Here is an 11,781-nt window from a genome sequence, read left to right as displayed (position 1 = left end):
AAACACACGTACTCATTCTCTCCATCCCCCTCTCTCTCTGTCCATCCCTCTCTCTCTCTTAATCATATCTCTGTCATCCCTCTCTCTGTCCATCCCTCTCTCTGTCCATCCCTCTCTCTGTCCATCCCTCTCTCTGTCCATCCCTCACTCTGTCCATCCCTGTCTCTGTCCATCCCTCTCTCTGTCATCCCTCTCTCTGTCCATCCCTCTCTCTGTCCATCCCTCTCTCTGTCCATCCCTCTCTCTGTCCATCTCTCTCTCTGTCCATCTCTCTCTCTGTCCATCTCTCTCTCTGTCCATCCCTCTCTCTCTGTCCATCCCTCTCTCTGTCCATCCCTCTCTCTCTGTCATCCCTTTCTCTGTCCATCCTTCGCGCTCTTTATCATCTTTCTCTCCAAACTACTCTCTCTCTCTTTTGAAAACTAAGGAGGTCTGGATGAGTCTCTCTTTTGGCCTCTTCTGTTTATGTTACAGTTCTCAGACACAGGTCTTACTGTGCTTGTGAGTGATCGTGTGTGTGCACGCGTTCGTATGTCCGTTTGTCCGTAAATCAGTATGTCCATAAGTCCTTATGTCCGTATGTCCGTAAATCAGTATGTCAGAATGTCCGTATGTCCGTATGTCAGAATGTTCGTAAGTCCGTATGTCCGTATATCCGTACATCTGCATGTCCAAATGTCTGTCTGTGTGTGTACTCTGTCTCTGAACTGGGTTCCTTTGGCTTCTCCTAGCCAGGCCTCCCTCAAGGGACAGATGTAGAGAAGGGGAGTGCAGCGGTGGATTAGCCCAGGAGGAGCTTCCAACTCTGGGCTGAGTGGGGGCGAGGGTCCCCTGTGGGTCTGGAGGCTGGAGGGAGGGAGACATGCCTCATGTCTTCCCCAAGGAAGTAACAGATTTTCCGGGGGAGATGCAGTCATCACCTCCCTGACTATCAACCTCTGGAGGGTTTATCCAGGGATATCAGCAGGCTATGTGGGTGCATTAGTCTGGAGCCTGGGTCGCGCGCGTGTGCGTGCGTGCACACACACACACACACACACACACACACACACACACACACACACACACACACACACACACACACACACACACACACACACACACACACACACACACACACCCTCTCTCTTGGACTGGCCTCTATCAGTACTTCCTGGGGTCCAACTGTGTATCTCTCTCCCACCACACTATGAGCTAATTGCCACTGAAACCATGGAATGTTCTACATTCTAATTGGGGAGCTGGCCTAGTTGGGCTGGCCTCCCGTTCCCATTGGGGAGCTGGCATAGCTGGGCTGGTCTCCCATTCCCATTGGGGAGCTAGTATAGCTGGGCTGGCCTCCCGTTCCCATTGGGGAGCTGGCCTAGTTGGGCCGGCCTCCCGTTCCCATTGGGGAGCTGGCCTAGTTGGGCTGGCCTCCCGTTCCCATTGGGGAGCTGGCGTAGTTGGGCTGGCCTCCCGTTCCCATTGGGGAGCTGGCCTAGTTGGGCTGGCCTCCCGTTCCCATTGGGGACCTGGCCTAGTTGGGCTGGCCTCCCGTTCCCATTGGGGAGCTGGCATAGCTGGGCTGGTCTCCCATTCCCATTGGGGAGCTAGTATAGCTGGGCTGGCCTCCCGTCCCCATTGGGGAGCTGGCCTAGTTGGGCCGGCCTCCCGTTCCCATTGGGGAGCTGGCCTAGTTGGGCTGGCCTCCCGTTCCCATTGGGGAGCTGGCGTAGTTGGGCTGGCCTCCCGTTCCCATTGGGGAGCTGGCCTAGTTGGGCTGGCCTCCCGTTCCCATTGGGGACCTGGCCTAGTTGGGCTGGCCTCCCATTCCCATTGGGGAGCTGGCTTAGTTGGGCTGGCCTCCCGTTCCCATTGGGGAGCTGGCCTAGTTGGGCTGGCCTCCCGTTCCCATTGGGGAGCTGGCCTAGTTGAGCTGGCCTCCCATTCCCATTGGGGAGCTGGCATAGTTGGGCTGAACTCCCATTCCCATTGGGGAGCTAGCATAGCTGGGCTGGCCTCCCGTTCCCATTGGGGGGCCTGTTCCCATTGGGGAGCTAGTATAGCTGGGCTGGCCTCCCGTTCCCATTGGGGAGCTGGCCTAGTTGGGCTGGCCTCCCGTTCCCATTGGGGAGCTGGCCTAGTTGGGCTGGCCTCCCGTTCCCATTGGAGAGCTGGCCTAGTTGGGCTGGCCTCCCATTCCCATTGGGGAGCTGGCCTAGTTGGGCTGGCCTCCTATTCCCATTGGGGAGCTAGAATAGCTGGGCTGGCCTCCCATTCCCATTGGGGAGCTGGCACAGCTGGGCTGGTGTCCCGTTCCCATTGGGAGCTGGCCTAGTTGGGCTGGCCTCCCGTTCCTATTAGGGAGTTGGCCTACTTGAGCTGGCCTCCCGTTCCCATTAGGGAGTTGGCCTACTTGGGCTGGCCTCCCGTTCCCATTGGGGAGCTGGCCTAGTTGGGCTGGCCTCCCGTTCCCACTCGGGAGCTGGCCTAGTTGGGCTGGCCTCCCGTTCCCATTAGGGAGCTGGCCTAGTTAGGCTGGCCTCCCGTTCCCATTGGGGAGCTGGCCTAGTTGGGCTGGCCTCCCTTTCCCACTGGGGAGCTGGCCTAGTTGGGCTGGCCTCCCGTTCCCACTGGGGAGCTGGCCTAGTTGAGCTGGCCTCCCGTTCCCATTGGGGAGCTGGCCTAGTTGGGCTGGCCTCCCGTTCCCATTGGGGAGCTGGCCTAGTTGGGCTGGCCTCCCGTTTCCATTAGGGAGTTGGCCTACTTGGGCTGGCCTCCCGTTCCCATTGGGGAGCTGGCCTAGTTGGGCTGGCCTCCCGTTCCCACCGGGGAGCTGGCCTAATTGGGCTGGCCTCCCGTTCCCACTGGGGAGCTGGCCTAGTTGGGCTGGCCTCCCGTTCCCATTGGGGAGCTGGCCAGGTTGGGCTGGCCTCCCGTTCCCATTGGGGACCTGGCCTAGTTGGGCTGGCCTCCCATTCCCATTATGGAGCTAGAATAGCTGGGCTGGCCTCCCGTTCCCATTGGGGAGCTGGCCTAGTTGGGCTGGCCTCCCGTTCCCATTGGGGAGATGGCCTAGTTGAGCTGGCCTCCCATTCCCATTGGGGAGCTGGCATAGTTGGGCTGGCCTCCCATTCCCATTATGGAGCTAGCATAGCTGGGCTGGCCTCCCGTTCCCATTGGGGAGCTGGCCTAGTTGGGCTGGCCTCCCGTTCCCATTGGGGAGATGGCCTAGTTGAGCTGGCCTCCCATTCCCATTGGGGAGCTGGCATAGTTGGGCTGGCCTCCCATTCCCATTGGTGAGCTAGCATAGCTGGGCTGGCCTCCCATTCCCATTGGGGGGCCTGTTCCCATTGGGGAGCTAGTATAGCTGGGCTGGCCTCCCGTTCCCATTGGGGAGCTGGCCTAGTTGGGCTGGCCTCCCGTTCCCATTGGAGAGCTGGCCTAGTTGGGCTGGCCTCCCGTTCCCATTGGGGAGCTGGCCTAGTTGGGCTGGCCTCCTATTCCCATTGGGGAGCTAGAATAGCTGGGCTGGCCTCCCATTCCCATTGGGGAGCTGGCCTAGTTGGGCTGGCCTCCCGTTCCCATTGGGGAGCTGGCCTAGTTGGGCTGGCCTCCCATTCCCATTGTGGAGCTGTCACAGCTGGGCTGGTGTCCCGTTCCCATTGGGGAGCTGGCCTAGTTAGGCTGGCCTCCCGTTCCCATTGGGGAGCTGGCCTAGTTGGGCTGGCCTCCCTTTCCCACTGGGGAGCTGGCCTAGTTGGGCTGGCCTCCCGTTCCCACTGGGGAGCTGGCCTAGTTGAGCTGGCCTCCCGTTCCCACTGGGAAGCTGTTCTAGTTGGGCTGGCCTCCCGTTCCCACTGGGGAGCTGGCCTAGTTGGGCTGGCCTCCCGTTCCCATTGGGGAGCTGGCCTAGTTGGGCTGGCCTCCCGTTCCCATTGGGGAGCTGGCCTAGTTGGGCTGGCCTCCCGTTTCCATTAGGGAGTTGGCCTACTTGGGCTGGCCTCCCGTTCCCATTGGGGAGCTGGCCTAGTTGGGCTGGCCTCCCGTTCCCACCGGGGAGCTGGCCTAATTGGGCTGGCCTCCCGTTCCCACTGGGGAGCTGGCCTAGTTGGGCTGGCCTCCCGTTCCCATTGGGGAGCTGGCCTAGCTGGGCTGGCCTCCCGTTCCCATTGGGGAGCTGGCCTAGTTGGGCTGGCCTCCCATTCCCACAGGGGAGCTGCCCTAGTTGAGCTGGCCTCCCGTTCCCATTGGGGAGCTGGCGTAGTTGGGCTGGCCTCCCGTTCCCATTGGGGAGCTGGCCTAGTTGGGCTGGCCTCCCGTTCCCATTGGGGACCTGGCCTAGTTGGGCTGGCCTCCCATTCCCATTGGGGAGATGGCTTAGTTGGGCTGGCCTCCCGTTCCCATTGGGGAGCTGGTCTAGTTGGGCTGGCCTCCCGTTCCCATTGGGGAGCTGGCCTAGTTGGGCTGGCCTCCCATTCCCATTGGGGAGCTGGCATAGTTGGGCTGGCCTCCCATTCCCATTGGGGAGCTAGCATAGCTGGGCTGGCCTCCCGTTCCCATTGGGGGGCCTGTTCCCATTGGGGAGCTAGTATAGCTGGGCTGGCCTCCCGTTCCCATTGGGGAGCTGGCCTAGTTGGGTTGGCCTCCCGTTCCCATTGGGGAGCTGGCCTAGTTGGGCTGGCCTCCCGTTCCCATTGGGGAGCTGGCGTAGTTGGGCTGGCCTCCCGTTCCCATTGGGGAGCTGGCCTAGTTGGGCTGGCCTCCCGTTCCCATTGGGGACCTGGCCTAGTTGGGCTGGCCTCCCATTCCCATTATGGAGCTAGAATAGCTGGGCTGGCCTCCCGTTCCCATTGGGGAGCTGGCCTGGTTGGGCTGGCCTCCCGTTCCCACTGGGGAGCTGGCCTAGTTGAGCTGGCCTCCCATTCCCATTGGGGAGCTGGCATAGTTGGGCTGGCCTCCCATTCCCATTGGTGAGCTAGCATAGCTGGGCTGGCCTCCCGTTCCCATTGGGGGGCCTGTTCCCATTGGGGAGCTAGTATAGCTGGGCTGGCCTCCCGTTCCCATTGGGGAGCTGGCCTAGTTGGGCTGGCCTCCCGTTCCCATTGGGGAGCTGGCCTAGTTGGGCTGGCCTCCCGTTCCCATTGGAGAGCTGGCCTAGTTGGGCTGGCCTCCCGTTCCCATTGGGGAGCTGGCCTAGTTGGGCTGGCCTCCTATTCCCATTGGGGAGCTAGAATAGCTGGGCTGGCCTCCCATTCCCATTGGGGAGCTGGCCTAGTTGGGCTGGCCTCCCGTTCCCATTGGGGAGCTGGCCTAGTTGGGCTGGCCTCCCATTCCCATTGTGGAGCTGTCACAGCTGGGCTGGCCTCCCGTTCCCATTGGGGAGCTGGCCTAGTTGGGCTGGCCTCCCTTTCCCACTGGGGAGCTGGCCTAGTTGGGCTGGCCTCCCGTTCCCACTGGGGAGCTGGCCTAGTTGAGCTGGCCTCCCGTTCCCACTGGGAAGCTGGCCTAGTTGGGCTGGCCTCCCGTTCCCATTGGGGAGCTGGCCTATTTGGGCTGGCCTCCCGTTCCCATTGGGGAGCTGGCCTAGTTGGGCTGGCCTCCCGTTTCCATTAGGGAGTTGGCCTACTTGGGCTGGCCTCCCGTTCCCATTGGGGAGCTGGCCTAGTTGGGCTGGCCTCCCGTTCCCACCGGGGAGCTGGCCTAATTGGGCTGGCCTCCCGTTCCCACTGGGGAGCTGGCCTAGTTGGGCTGGCCTCCCGTTCCCATTGGGGAGCTGGCCTAGCTGGGCTGGCCTCCCGTTCCCATTGGGGAGCTGGCCTAGTTGGGCTGGCCTCCCATTCCCACAGGGGAGCTGCCCTAGTTGGGCTGGCCTCCCGTTCCCATTGGGGAGCTGGCCTAGTTGGGCTGGCCTCCCGTTCCCATTGGGGAGCTGGCCTAGCTGGGCTGGCCTCCCGTTCCCATTGGGGGGCCTGTTCCCATTGGGGAGCTAGTATAGCTGGGCTGGCCTCCCGTTCCCATTGGGGAGCTGGCCTAGTTGGGCTGGCCTCCCGTTCCCATTGGGGAGCTGGCCTAGTTGGGCTGGCCTCCCGTTCGCATTGGAGAGCTGGCCTAGTTGGGCTGGCCTCCCATTCCCATTGGGGAGCTGGCCTAGTTGGGCTGGCCTCCTATTCCCATTGGGGAGCTAGAATAGCTGGGCTGGCCTCCCGTTCCCATTGGGGAGCTGGCCTAGTTGGGCTGGCCTCCCGTTTCCATTGGGGAGCTGGCCTAGTTGGGCTGGCCTCCCATTCCCATTGGGTAGCTGGCACAGCTGGGCTGGTGTCCCGTTCCCATTGGGAGCTGGCCTAGTTGGGCTGGCCTCCCGTTCCTATTAGGGAGTTGGCCTACTTGAGCTGGCCTCCCGTTCCCATTAGGGAGTTGGCCTACTTGGGCTGGCCTCCCGTTCCCATTGGGGAGCTGGCCTAGTTGGGCTGGCCTCCCGTTCCCACTGGGGAGCTGGCCTAGTTGGGCTGGCCTCCCGTTCCTACTGGGGAGCTGGCCTAGTTGAGCTGGCCTCCCGTTCCCACTGGGAAGCTGGCCTAGTTGGGCTGGCCTCCCGTTCCCACTGGGGAGCTGGCCTAGTTGGGCTGGCCTCCCGTTCCCATTGGGGAGCTGGCCTAGTTGGGCTGGCCTCCCGTTCCCATTGGGGACCTGGCCTAGTTGGGCTGGCCTCCCATTCCCATTGGGGAGATGGCTTAGTTGGGCTGGCCTCCCGTTCCCATTGGGGAGCTGGTCTAGTTGGGCTGGCCTCCCATTCCCATTGGGGAGATGGCTTAGTTGGGCTGGCCTCCCGTTCCCATTGGGGAGCTGGTCTAGTTGGGCTGGCCTCCCGTTCCCATTGGGGAGCTGGCCTAGTTGGGCTGGCCTCCCATTCCCATTGGGGAGCTGGCATAGTTGGGCTGGCCTCCCATTCCCATTGGGGAGCTAGCATAGCTGGGCTGGCCTCCCGTTCCCATTGGGGGGCCTGTTCCTATTGGGGAGCTAGTATAGCTGGGCTGGCCTCCCGTTCCCATTGGGGAGCTGGCCTAGTTGGGTTGGCCTCCCGTTCCCATTGGGGAGCTGGCCTAGTTGGGCTGGCCTCCCGTTCCCATTGGGGAGCTGGCGTAGTTGGGCTGGCCTCCCGTTCCCATTGGGGAGCTGGCCTAGTTGGGCTGGCCTCCCGTTCCCATTGGGGAGCTGGCCAGGTTGGGCTGGCCTCCCGTTCCCATTGGGGAGCTGGCGTAGTTGGGCTGGCCTCCCGTTCCCATTGGGGAGCTGGCCAGGTTGGGCTGGCCTCCCGTTCCCATTGGGGACCTGGCCTAGTTGGGCTGGCCTCCCATTCCCATTATGGAGCTAGAATAGCTGGGCTGGCCTCCCGTTCCCATTGGGGAGCTGGCCTAGTTGGGCTGGCCTCCCGTTCCCATTGGGGAGATGGCCTAGTTGAGCTGGCCTCCCATTCCCATTGGGGAGCTGGCATAGTTGGGCTGGCCTCCCATTCCCATTATGGAGCTAGCATAGCTGGGCTGGCCTCCCGTTCCCATTGGGGAGCTGGCCTAGTTGGGCTGGCCTCCCGTTCCCATTGGGGAGATGGCCTAGTTGAGCTGGCCTCCCATTCCCATTGGGGAGCTGGCATAGTTGGGCTGGCCTCCCATTCCCATTGGTGAGCTAGCATAGCTGGGCTGGCCTCCCGTTCCCATTGGGGGGCCTGTTCCCATTGGGGAGCTAGTATAGCTGGGCTGGCCTCCCGTTCCCATTGGGGAGCTGGCCTAGTTGGGCTGGCCTCCCGTTCCCATTGGAGAGCTGGCCTAGTTGGGCTGGCCTCCCGTTCCCATTGGGGAGCTGGCCTAGTTGGGCTGGCCTCCTATTCCCATTGGGGAGCTAGAATAGCTGGGCTGGCCTCCCATTCCCATTGGGGAGCTGGCCTAGTTGGGCTGGCCTCCCGTTCCCATTGGGGAGCTGGCCTAGTTGGGCTGGCCTCCCATTCCCATTGTGGAGCTGTCACAGCTGGGCTGGTGTCCCGTTCCCATTGGGGAGCTGGCCTAGTTAGGCTGGCCTCCCGTTCCCATTGGGGAGCTGGCCTAGTTGGGCTGGCCTCCCTTTCCCACTGGGGAGCTGGCCTAGTTGGGCTGGCCTCCCGTTCCCACTGGGGAGCTGGCCTAGTTGAGCTGGCCTCCCGTTCCCACTGGGAAGCTGGCCTAGTTGGGCTGGCCTCCCGTTCCCACTGGGGAGCTGGCCTAGTTGGGCTGGCCTCCCGTTCCCATTGGGGAGCTGGCCTAGTTGGGCTGGCCTCCCGTTCCCATTGGGGAGCTGGCCTAGTTGGGCTGGCCTCCCGTTTCCATTAGGGAGTTGGCCTACTTGGGCTGGCCTCCCGTTCCCATTGGGGAGCTGGCCTAGTTGGGCTGGCCTCCCGTTCCCACCGGGGAGCTGGCCTAATTGGGCTGGCCTCCCGTTCCCACTGGGGAGCTGGCCTAGTTGGGCTGGCCTCCCGTTCCCATTGGGGAGCTGGCCTAGCTGGGCTGGCCTCCCGTTCCCATTGGGGAGCTGGCCTAGTTGGGCTGGCCTCCCATTCCCACAGGGGAGCTGCCCTAGTTGAGCTGGCCTCCCGTTCCCATTGGGGAGCTGGCGTAGTTGGGCTGGCCTCCCGTTCCCATTGGGGAGCTGGCCTAGTTGGGCTGGCCTCCCGTTCCCATTGGGGACCTGGCCTAGTTGGGCTGGCCTCCCATTCCCATTGGGGAGATGGCTTAGTTGGGCTGGCCTCCCGTTCCCATTGGGGAGCTGGTCTAGTTGGGCTGGCCTCCCGTTCCCATTGGGGAGCTGGCCTAGTTGGGCTGGCCTCCCATTCCCATTGGGGAGCTGGCATAGTTGGGCTGGCCTCCCATTCCCATTGGGGAGCTAGCATAGCTGGGCTGGCCTCCCGTTCCCATTGGGGGGCCTGTTCCCATTGGGGAGCTAGTATAGCTGGGCTGGCCTCCCGTTCCCATTGGGGAGCTGGCCTAGTTGGGTTGGCCTCCCGTTCCCATTGGGGAGCTGGCCTAGTTGGGCTGGCCTCCCGTTCCCATTGGGGAGCTGGCGTAGTTGGGCTGGCCTCCCGTTCCCATTGGGGAGCTGGCCTAGTTGGGCTGGCCTCCCGTTCCCATTGGGGACCTGGCCTAGTTGGGCTGGCCTCCCATTCCCATTATGGAGCTAGAATAGCTGGGCTGGCCTCCCGTTCCCATTGGGGAGCTGGCCTAGTTGGGCTGGCCTCCCGTTCCCACTGGGGAGCTGGCCTAGTTGAGCTGGCCTCCCATTCCCATTGGGGAGCTGGCATAGTTGGGCTGGCCTCCCATTCCCATTGGTGAGCTAGCATAGCTGGGCTGGCCTCCCGTTCCCATTGGGGGGCCTGTTCCCATTGGGGAGCTAGTATAGCTGGGCTGGCCTCCCGTTCCCATTGGGGAGCTGGCCTAGTTGGGCTGGCCTCCCGTTCCCATTGGGGAGCTGGCCTAGTTGGGCTGGCCTCCCGTTCCCATTGGAGAGCTGGCCTAGTTGGGCTGGCCTCCCGTTCCCATTGGGGAGCTGGCCTAGTTGGGCTGGCCTCCTATTCCCATTGGGGAGCTAGAATAGCTGGGCTGGCCTCCCATTCCCATTGGGGAGCTGGCCTAGTTGGGCTGGCCTCCCGTTCCCATTGGGGAGCTGGCCTAGTTGGGCTGGCCTCCCATTCCCATTGTGGAGCTGTCACAGCTGGGCTGGCCTCCCGTTCCCATTGGGGAGCTGGCCTAGTTAGGCTGGCCTCCCGTTCCCATTGGGGAGCTGGCCTAGTTGGGCTGGCCTCCCTTTCCCACTGGGGAGCTGGCCTAGTTGGGCTGGCCTCCCGTTCCCACTGGGGAGCTGGCCTAGTTGAGCTGGCCTCCCGTTCCCACTGGGAAGCTGGCCTAGTTGGGCTGGCCTCCCGTTCCCATTGGGGAGCTGGCCTATTTGGGCTGGCCTCCCGTTCCCATTGGGGAGCTGGCCTAGTTGGGCTGGCCTCCCGTTTCCATTAGGGAGTTGGCCTACTTGGGCTGGCCTCCCGTTCCCATTGGGGAGCTGGCCTAGTTGGGCTGGCCTCCCGTTCCCACCGGGGAGCTGGCCTAATTGGGCTGGCCTCCCGTTCCCACTGGGGAGCTGGCCTAGTTGGGCTGGCCTCCCGTTCCCATTGGGGAGCTGGCCTAGCTGGGCTGGCCTCCCGTTCCCATTGGGGAGCTGGCCTAGTTGGGCTGGCCTCCCATTCCCACAGGGGAGCTGCCCTAGTTGGGCTGGCCTCCCGTTCCCATTGGGGAGCTGGCCTAGTTGGGCTGGCCTCCCTTTCCCACTGGGGAGCTGGCCTAGTTGGGCTGGCCTCCCGTTCCCACTGGGGAGCTGGCCTAGTTGAGCTGGCCTCCCGTTCCCACTGGGAAGCTGGCCTAGTTGGGCTGGCCTCCCGTTCCCATTGGGGAGCTGGCCTATTTGGGCTGGCCTCCCGTTCCCATTGGGGAGCTGGCCTAGTTGGGCTGGCCTCCCGTTTCCATTAGGGAGTTGGCCTACTTGGGCTGGCCTCCCGTTCCCATTGGGGAGCTGGCCTAGTTGGGCTGGCCTCCCGTTCCCACCGGGGAGCTGGCCTAATTGGGCTGGCCTCCCGTTCCCACTGGGGAGCTGGCCTAGTTGGGCTGGCCTCCCGTTCCCATTGGGGAGCTGGCCTAGCTGGGCTGGCCTCCCGTTCCCATTGGGGAGCTGGCCTAGTTGGGCTGGCCTCCCATTCCCACAGGGGAGCTGCCCTAGTTGGGCTGGCCTCCCGTTCCCATTGGGGAGCTGGCCTAGTTGGGCTGGCCTCCCGTTCCCATTGGGGAGCTGGCCTAGCTGGGCTGGCCTCCCGTTCCCATTGGGGGGCCTGTTCCCATTGGGGAGCTAGTATAGCTGGGCTGGCCTCCCGTTCCCATTGGGGAGCTGGCCTAGTTGGGCTGGCCTCCCGTTCCCATTGGGGAGCTGGCCTAGTTGGGCTGGCCTCCCGTTCGCATTGGAGAGCTGGCCTAGTTGGGCTGGCCTCCCATTCCCATTGGGGAGCTGGCCTAGTTGGGCTGGCCTCCTATTCCCATTGGGGAGCTAGAATAGCTGGGCTGGCCTCCCGTTCCCATTGGGGAGCTGGCCTAGTTGGGCTGGCCTCCCGTTTCCATTGGGGAGCTGGCCTAGTTGGGCTGGCCTCCCATTCCCATTGGGTAGCTGGCACAGCTGGGCTGGTGTCCCGTTCCCATTGGGAGCTGGCCTAGTTGGGCTGGCCTCCCGTTCCTATTAGGGAGTTGGCCTACTTGAGCTGGCCTCCAGTTCCCATTAGGGAGTTGGCCTACTTGGGCTGGCCTCCCGTTCCCATTGGGGAGCTGGCCTAGTTGGGCTGGCCTCCCGTTCCCACTGGGGAGCTGGCCTAGTTGGGCTGGCCTCCCGTTCCTACTGGGGAGCTGGCCTAGTTGAGCTGGCCTCCCGTTCCCACTGGGAAGCTGGCCTAGTTGGGCTGGCCTCCCGTTCCCACTGGGGAGCTGGCCTAGTTGGGCTGGCCTCCCGTTCCCATTGGGGAGCTGGCCTAGTTGGGCTGGCCTCCCGTTCCCATTGGGGACCTGGCCTAGTTGGGCTGGCCTCCCATTCCCATTGGGGAGATGGCTTAGTTGGGCTGGCCTCCCGTTCCCATTGGGGAGCTGGTCTAGTTGGGCTGGCCTCCCATTCCCATTGGGGAGATGGCTTAGTTGGGCTGGCCTCCCGTTCCCATTGGGGAGCTGGTCTAGTTGGGCTGGCCTCCCGTTC

The sequence above is a fragment of the Salvelinus fontinalis genome, chromosome 27 (genome assembly GCF_029448725.1).
Source record: "Salvelinus fontinalis isolate EN_2023a chromosome 27, ASM2944872v1, whole genome shotgun sequence".
Lineage (NCBI taxonomy): Eukaryota > Metazoa > Chordata > Actinopteri > Salmoniformes > Salmonidae > Salvelinus > Salvelinus fontinalis.
Note: the sequence above shows the minus strand (reverse complement) of the source record.